Here is an 8,905-nt window from a genome sequence, read left to right on the forward strand (position 1 = left end):
AAGAAAGGTTTGCCCATGCCCATGTTTTGTCTTCCAGAAGACTTTTCTTTTTCTAATAGTTAGATCTTTGATGCATCTTGACTGTAGTTTACTACATGGTGGAGATACGGTTCTAACTCCAATTTTCTGGACATTCTCTGCATATGGATAGTCAGTCTTCCCAGCCCCATTTGCTAAGGATAAATTTCAGTCCCTTGTAGGAAAATGGATGCACCTTGAGACCATACTGCTCAGTGAAATAATTCAGACACACCAGCTTAAATATATTATGGATTCTCTTATACAAGAAATCCAGGGCCGGGGATATAGCTCAGAGGCACAAGCACCTGCCTGGCAAGCACAAGGTCCTGAGTTTGATTCCTGGTACAAAAAAAAAAGAAAGAAAGAAATCCAAAGTATAAATAAAGAGCAAAATAAAAGATATATAATAGGAAATAGGGCAAGAGATCTTTTCTGAGTGGGAAGGAGACCAGAAAAGTGGAGGCAGGAGAGAAGGAGGAGGGAATATAAAAAGCATTAAGATGTAATATGAGCACAGCCAACTCCCCATGGCGAATGTCACCGTTATGTACTCAGACATGGACTAATCACGCAGCAGCAGCAGCAAAGATTCTGCCTGATTCTTCTCGGAGAGGCGTGGCAGGCGGAAGGTACGGTGCGGGCTTCCCTGGTAAGGCCTGGACTGGGAGTGATTGAAAGGGTGAGGGCACTGCACCATGGGGTGAAGAGGCTGAGAGCGGCCCCAGCTTGGATCTTACGGGATTTAGAGGACCATAAGCATCGTCTTGGGTGACAGAGGTTAAAGGTGTCCCCAAAAAGGGCTGGACAGGGTAGATCCTAGCAAGGCCCTCTTTCCCATGACAGCATGTGGAGCAGACCAGGGTTTATGGGCCCCAGAGAACAAGATGTACCTTGGAAGCTAGATTGCTGATGTATCAGCTTCCTGGTGGCTCTCTTTTTGTGTTTTTTTTTTTTTTAATTTTTTATTTTGGTCTTTTTGAGACAGGGTCTTGCTATGCAGTTCAGGCTGGCCTTAAGCTCACTTTGTAGCCCAGGCTGGTCTCGAACTCGCAATGATTCTCCTGCCTCAGCCTCCCAAGTGCTGGGATTACAGGCATGCACCATCATGCCCTGCTCTTTTTGTGTTTAGTAAACACTTTTTTTTTGTTTGTTTTTTTCCGATACGGGGAATCAAACTCAAGACCTTGGGGCTGGGGATTTAGCTCACCAGCACAGCACCTGCCTGGCAAGTGCGATGCTGTGAGTTCGATTCCTGGTGCGGGAAAAAACAAAAATCAAACAAACAAACTCAAGACCTTGCACTTGCCAGGCAGGGCCTGTGCCGCTGAGCTAAATCCCCAGCCCCAGTAAACACTTCTTTGCTCACTTTTTTTTGGTGCTAGGGTACTGAAGATTGAACCCAAGGCTTTTGCACTGAGCTACAACCCCTATCCTTTATTTATTTTGTTTATTTTTTGTTGGGGGTTGGTACCAGAAATCATATTCTAGACCTTGGGCTTGCCAGGCAGGTGCTGTGCTGCCGACCTATATCCCCATCCTCCCTGTCCTTCAATTTTTTTTTTTTTTTTTTTTTTTATTTGGAGTCAGGGTCTCACTCAACTTGCAGTCCTCCTGCTTCAGCCTCCCCACAGGCTGGGATTACAGGCGGGCACCACTGGACCTGGGGAGTAAAGTGCTCCTGCATTTGTGTTTATTTGACCTATGCTAAGGGGAAGCAGAGGAAGGGACTTTTGTCTACACTTGGGACAAAGGTTGAAAAGAGAGGAAGTCTGCAGCCGAGGGGGCGGGGCGGGGCAGGGCACGGGTCCCAGGGAGGCTGGGCCGGGATTTGACAGCCGCAGCCGAGCCGACTGCCCTCTCCTCTGCCCGGCTCAGGCCTGGCGCCCCCCGCACTGCCTCCAGCAGTTGGGTCGCTGTCACCAGCCTGTCCTCCCCAGAGTCGCCTACACTCCCCGAGCTTCACGTTTCCCTTCTGGAAACTTCCAGCGCGGTGCTGTGTCCGCCTTGGGTTACGAGCTGATTTCAATAATGCATATGGGCCTCGCGGGCTCTGGTTCTCCGCAGCCGAACAGGGCCGTCCCCTCCGCAGCACTGGACTGAGGACTGCTGCCGTTTGATGCCCTGTGAGCGGGCTGCCGCGGGGCTGCTCACAGCGTGGGGAAGGAGCGGCTTCCAGGTCACTGCTTTACCCGGTATTGCAGAATGAGGAGGAAAGAGAGGACTAGCTGGGTGTGATGGCGCACGCTGCAATCCCAGCACTTGAGAGGCTGAGGCAGGAGGATCACAGCCTGTTCAAGGCCAGCCTGGACTACATAGAGAGACTTTGTCTCAAAAAACAAACAAAAAAGTGACGTAAACCAGGATAGTACAGGAAAATATCTCTAGAAAGTCCATTTGCCCTCTCTGCTGAGGAACCTGAAGTCCTTGCTAATCTTTGAAGATATGAAAACCAACCGAGAGCATCTCTGAAGAAGGACACCAGGAAAAGAACAATCAATCACCAGGTTCAGAGGTCGCAGATGCAGCTCCCCAGTGTCCTCCCGGGCAGACTGCACAGCTCGAGCCCCATTAGCGAGCACAAAGGACAGTGATAAAATATTCAGAGGCTGTGGCACAAATGTATCCACTGCCTTGAGGCCCCAGGGCCCCAGGGATTCAGTGAGTCAGAGTGACCCGTGGTTGCTGCAGCCCCTCAGCAGATATTACTTAGAATTTACAGATTTGCTGAAACCCAACAGGCAGGAGGGAGGTGAAGTGTTGCCCCAGGGCTCCTGGCCTCAGGAAAAGCAACTCACTTAAGCTTTTTCCCAAGAAAGGCAATTTGGAGAAGGAAAAAGCCTCTTCCAAGAAACACTAGATAAACTGAGTTGGGAGAAAAATTCCCGGTGGTGCATGCCTATAATCTCAGTACTCAGGAGGCTGAAGCAGGAGGCTCACCATGAGTTTGAAGCCAGCCTGGGCTGCATAAGTGAGTTCAAGTCTAGCCTGCACTACACAGTGAGACCCTTGCTCAAAAAAAAGTTTTTTTTTTGGTGCTGGGTATTGAACCCAAGGCCAGGTATATGCTAAGTGTGCTTTACTACTGAGCTACACCTTCAGCCTATAATAAAACAATTTTTTTTCTGTAATGAATTTGGACCCCAGCCCTTCTCTGAGCTACATCACCAGCTGTTTTTTTTTTTTTTAATTTTCTAATTTTTTATTTTTTTGGTACCGGGAATTGAACTCATGACCACGTGCTTGCCAGGCAGGCACTGTGCTGCTGAGCTATATCCCCAGCCCTTTTTTTTTTTTTTTTTAAAAGAGTCTCACTAAATCACCTAATTGTCCAGACTAGGCCCAAACTTGAGATCCTCCTGCCTCAGCCTTCCAGAGTACCAAAACAAATAAACTTAGCAGCATTTCAACTACAGTAACAGGTTGAATCACAGCAAGTGCTGTATTCCACATGTTCTCTTCTGGGGAAGAGCAATAGGCTCTTCTTTTTTTTTTTTTTTCTCTTTTGGCTTTTTGAGACAGCGTCTCACTATGTAGCCCAGGCTGGCTTTGAATTCATGATGACCCTCCTGCCTCAGCCTCCCAAGTGGTGGGATTACAGGCGTACACCACCACATCTGGGTCAAACCCTGGTATATTCTGACATAGTCAGCTTGACATGGTAGCAGTCCATCATATTTGTCACCAGTGTGTGCTCCTCGCTCCCCTCCTGGGACACTTTATTTGGGAAATGAAAATCCCCTCAGCTTCAGAGTACAGGGAAGGGAACAGGGTAATAAATGTGGCAGAAGCCTCTGGCCAATTCAGTGGCTACTGCTTGTCCATTGAGGCCTGCTGTTGTCCAGGGAAATAAGCAAACAGACCCACAACCGCTTGCGAGCCATGGGGCTGTCACAGTCCTGACTTTGGAGACTCAGTCTCCCCTGGGCTTCTCCCAGCGACCTGTCAGGGCTGCTTTGGTGACTGCCCCCTCCCTGGGGACCCGTGTCCTTCCACCCTGACACGGCTGATGGGCGCTCTTCCCAGTGACAAGCAGGCCATGTGCTCTGGGCCCTGAGCTCCCAGACAACTTGAGCAGGACGTGCACTGTGTTAAAAATTAAACCAGTGCTATCTCAGCGCAAACACAGGCCGCGGCCTCACCCGGCCACCGGCAGTCAGCGGCAGACGGTGGTGCGGGGACCATGGGGCCTTTGCTGTGCCACGCCCTGCGGTGGCAGCAGTGGGTGACCTGTTGCTGAGAACAAAACCCAAAGGAGCTGACCACGTGGTCGGCGATCATACAGGTGACAGTCTATGCAGCAGTGCTGCCTTCGGCCCCTGGATTTCGGCTACCACACGGGTCTTGTGTTTGTGCCATCCTCTGCCACAGCCAGTGCCGTAACCCAGGCCTCGGTGTCCCAAGGTGGGGAGGGGAGGAGGCTCTGGAATGTGACCTGGCGCACTCAGGCCCTGTCCCTGGGGGAGGATATTTTCCGGTCACCCTGGAGGAGCCGGTATCTCTGCAGCGGCCTTTCCAGGGGCAGCCTGGGCCGAGCTCGTTGGGACTTAAGGGTGTTTACACCTTCTCCCTGACCACCCACTCCCAGGGAACTCAGCTCACATAATTAGAAAAGTTCACAGGAATTTATGACAAGAGAGTCAACTGGGTTTTCCTTATAATATTTATTTAAATTTGAAAATAGTTTAGATGTGCCACATTAAGAAAATAAAAATTTTCCATGCATATAAATGTATGTGCAGGTCACAGTGGGAGGCTGTCATTATATGCAGTCCTCAAAATTCATGTTTTTGTGGAATATTTGATGGCATGGAATAATACAACCTACTAGCAACTTTAAAAGCGGATTATAAACTAGGCATGGTGGCACATGCCTGTAATCCCAGCACTCAGGAGGCTGAGGCAGGAGAATCACTGCAAGTTCAAGGCCAGCCTAGGCTACATAGGGAGTTTGAGGCCAACCTGAACTACACAGTGAGACCCTGTCTCCAAAAAAAAAAAAAAAAAAAAAAAAAAAAAAAAGCAGATTATAGATAGTGTGATCCCATTCTTTGGGTCTTTTTTTTTAGGCAGTTTGGCTGGCCTTGAACTCACTTTGTAACCCAGGCTAGCCTCATACTCGCAATGATCCTCCTGCCTCAGCCTCCTGAGTGCTGGGATTACACTTGTGCACCACCACACTGGGCTTGCATGGTGCCATTTTTATCTAAACAATCCATATAAGGGGCTGGGGATTTAGCTCAGCGGCAAAAGCGCCTGCCTGGCAAGCGCAAAGTCGTGAGTTCGGTTCCCGGTACCAGAGAAAAACCAAAAAAAAAAAGAAAAAAAAAAGATAAACAATCCATATAGTACATACATGTATGTGTGCACTAGAAGAAAAACTAGAAGGAAATAACCCAGTGTGTGACATTTTAGTAGGAAAATTATGGTTAATTTAAATGTTTCAGTATACTTTTCATATCTTCATGACTTTCTGTAATCAACATTTTTTTTCTGGTAATTAAAAAAACAGATTAAATAAACATACGAAGGTTGAGTTAGCAATTGCTAAAAGTTTACACTATTTTCAATTCTAATGAAGTAAACCATGGGAAACAAGAGACTTCACAAAGATATTTGTCTAAGGTTTCACTAAAATGTAGAGCAGAGCTGGGCGTGGTGACGCACACCTGTAATCCCAGCACTCTGGAGGCTGAGGCAGGAGAATCACTGTGAGTTCAAGACCAGCCTGGGCTACAAAGTGAGCTCAAGGCCAGTGTGTTGGTTTTGGGGGCTATTTTTGCAAGGGGAACAATACAATACAGGACACATATTTTGCAAGATTATTTATAATAGTCACCCAAGAATGATATACCTAAGAGCGTGCAGGAAATCTGTCCACACACTATAGACCAGGAATCCAGCTGAGGGCCAGGATCCTGAAATAATGTCCTACATGAGTCCAGCTGAATAGAGCCCAGAACAATACCTCCCATGACTCCAGCTAGAGGCCCAGAGCCCATAACAATACTTCATGCAGGCCTGTTTCACAGATGTGTGCTGGGAAAACCCAAAGGTCGGTGGTGGAATCTAGAAAGTCTGTGTCAGCAGGATGGAGGATCTGTGCTAGGAGGCTGAGGGATCTGCACTGGAGCCAGGGAATGATGCTCAGAAGAACCAGAGCGTCCCTGAAAGGTACCACAGCCATCCTCAGCCACAGTGAGGTCCCGAGCTCCTCCAGTGATCCGGATGGCCGAGGGGCTGGGGATATAGCTCAGTGGCATAAGCGCCTGCCTGGCAAGCACAAGGTTGTGAGTTCGATCCCCGGTACCGCTAAAAAGAACAAAACAAAACAAAAAACAATTCAAGATGGCCAAGTTCCCATCAGGGAAGCCAACACAGCAAGCTTCTTCGGGAGGCCAGCAGTGCACCATGTTCCCTTCTGGAGCCAGGAAGTGATGCTCAAAGTGAGGACCAGAGCTTCCCCAAAGTGAACTGAAGCCATTCTCAGTGCCAACGAGGTCCCGAGCTCCTCAGAGGATGAAAACAGCAGAGTTCATCAGGAAAGCCAGCATGACGAGCTCCCCACAGCTTCTACCAGCTCCTAACAGCCTCCTTCTTCTCCAGCTCTGCCTCTTACACTGCTGGCAATAGTCCTCAGGTGGGCCTCCCACACCCAGCACCACGCTTACTTAGTTCAGCTGGGGGTTATAAACTGACCACCAGTTGTTAATCCACTACAGCCAGCCTGAACTGCAAGGTAAGACCCAGGCTCAGAAAGACAAAAAAAAAAAAAAAAAAAAAAAAGATGTAGAGCACAGAGTCTTAAAATTAAAACAGGGGCCAGGGATATAGCTTAGTGGCACAGTGCCTGCCTAGCAAGCATGAGGCTGTGAGTTCAATTCTTGGTACCAAAAAATAAATAAATAAATAAAACAGTACTCCAGTGTTTATAGTCATAATTCATATAATTGTGTTTAAATTAACAATAGAGCTAGATGTAGTGTTGCACACCTGTAATCTAGGCACTCAGGAGGCTGAGGCAGGAGGATCGCCATGAGTTTCAGGCCAGCCTGGGCTACATACATAGTAAGTTTCAGGCCAGCTTCAACTACATAGTGAAATTCTATTTCAAAAAAAAAAAAAAAACAAGGAAAAAAGATGCAAACCAACAAACCAATAAATTGTACATGGTTCAAAAACCACAAATCTGAGGTCTCTTGCAAGACCCTCCCAGATTACTAATACACATATTTTACGGAGGACCTTTAAAGATGTTGAACCCTTGCTGGGAGTAATTTATTTTCCACTCCATAGCCCAACACAGACCCCGCAGCCCGACCTGGTTGATTCTGGAATCTCACTCTTGCTCCGATAGTAAAAACAGCTCTGGTTCCTACCTGGGTACCGTGCACTATACAGGATTTGGGCGGCAGGAGAAAGGAATGTGTAGGGGAGGAGATCCTGATGCTGTCTTCGGGAGGACCCTATGTACAGCCCCGAGATACCAAAAAAGGATGACTACCCCTTTCCCTGGATTATTTACCTCTAAGCTTCTGTCTTCCTTTTTTCTTTCTTTCTTTTTTTTCTTTTTTTTTTTTTTTACTGGAGATGGAACTCAGGACCTTTGCTCTGAGCTACATCCCTACATGTTTGTTTGTTTTTGTTTTTCTTCCGGTACCAGGAATCTGACTCACGACCTTGCACTTGCCAGGCAGACGCTGTGCCACTGAGCTAAATCCCCAGCCCGATTATTTTTTACTTGGAAACAGAATCTTCCTAAACTGCTAGGTTGCCCAGCCTGGGGTTGACAATGGCATCCTCCTGCCTCAGCCTACTAGAGTGCTGGGACTTCAAGCGTGTGCCACCATGCAAGGACTCTCTTCCTTATAGTGCAGTGTGTTTTGCCCCTCTTTCTTTCCTGGAAGGGCAAGTGGAGGCTGGGACCCATAAAGGCACTGATGGCCCGGGCTGGGGTTTAGGGCTGGCGAAAGCACGAGTTGGAAGCTGCTGGCTGTGCAAGCTCAGAAGTCTGCGACCTGTCTCAGAGCAGCCTGGGGCGAAGCACTGAGAGCCAGAGAGGACATGGACTTCCACGGTCCGGCTGTCCAGGAGCCCAGAGAACAGAAACTCAGGGCCGCAGCCTGGGGCGAGAAGGCCAGGAAGGACCGAAACCGGTTCTCGGCCGGGATGTTATCAGCCTCAAGCAGATCAGGAGTCCAGGAAGTCGGAGGTGACTCAAGGTGTTGGGGACCCGGCCTCGGGAGTTTCTGTGCCAACCCGTGGGGCCGGAGGGGTCAGGCGGGATACGCCTCAGCAAACTGGGCAAAGGGGCGGGGCCAGGAGAGAGGCGGGGCCTGGTGCCCCGTGTGTCCCAGGAGGGTGCGAGGTCACCACCAGCCACCCCGGCTCACCTGGGGCGCTTTGCAAACAAATGCCAGCCTCGGCCCCACCCCAGGCCAATTACGCTGGAATTTCGGCGGGGCTAGGGGGTGAGGGGGAAGGCTGGGCAAAGGGCCGGTTATGTTTAGAGCTCCCCAGGTGGTTTGAATGCCTGACCTAGGTTCCAGAACTGCTACTGGGGAACTGTTTATTTTTGTGATCAGCCAGTAATTACAGAACAAGCCTTACAAAAATAGTCTTTAAACAAACACTGAAAGAATCCTTTGTGTGTGTGTGTTTGTAGTACAGCTACATTCCCAGCACTTTTTGTGGTTTTTACTTTGAGACAGGGTCTCACTAATTTACTAAGTCGCCAGGGCAAGCCTCCTGCCTCAGCCTCTCTCTCAAGGGCTGGGATAACCCTGCAGCACCATACCCAGCTTCCACACCCTTTTACATTACATGAGTATTTCTTAGAATAACAAAGCACAATGATAAACAGTTTTTTACTTGCTCCCCTTGATCG

This window comes from Chinchilla lanigera, unplaced genomic scaffold (assembly GCF_000276665.1).
Source record: "Chinchilla lanigera isolate Chin_1 unplaced genomic scaffold, ChiLan1.0 scaffold00002, whole genome shotgun sequence".
NCBI classification, from domain to species: Eukaryota; Metazoa; Chordata; class Mammalia; order Rodentia; family Chinchillidae; genus Chinchilla; species Chinchilla lanigera.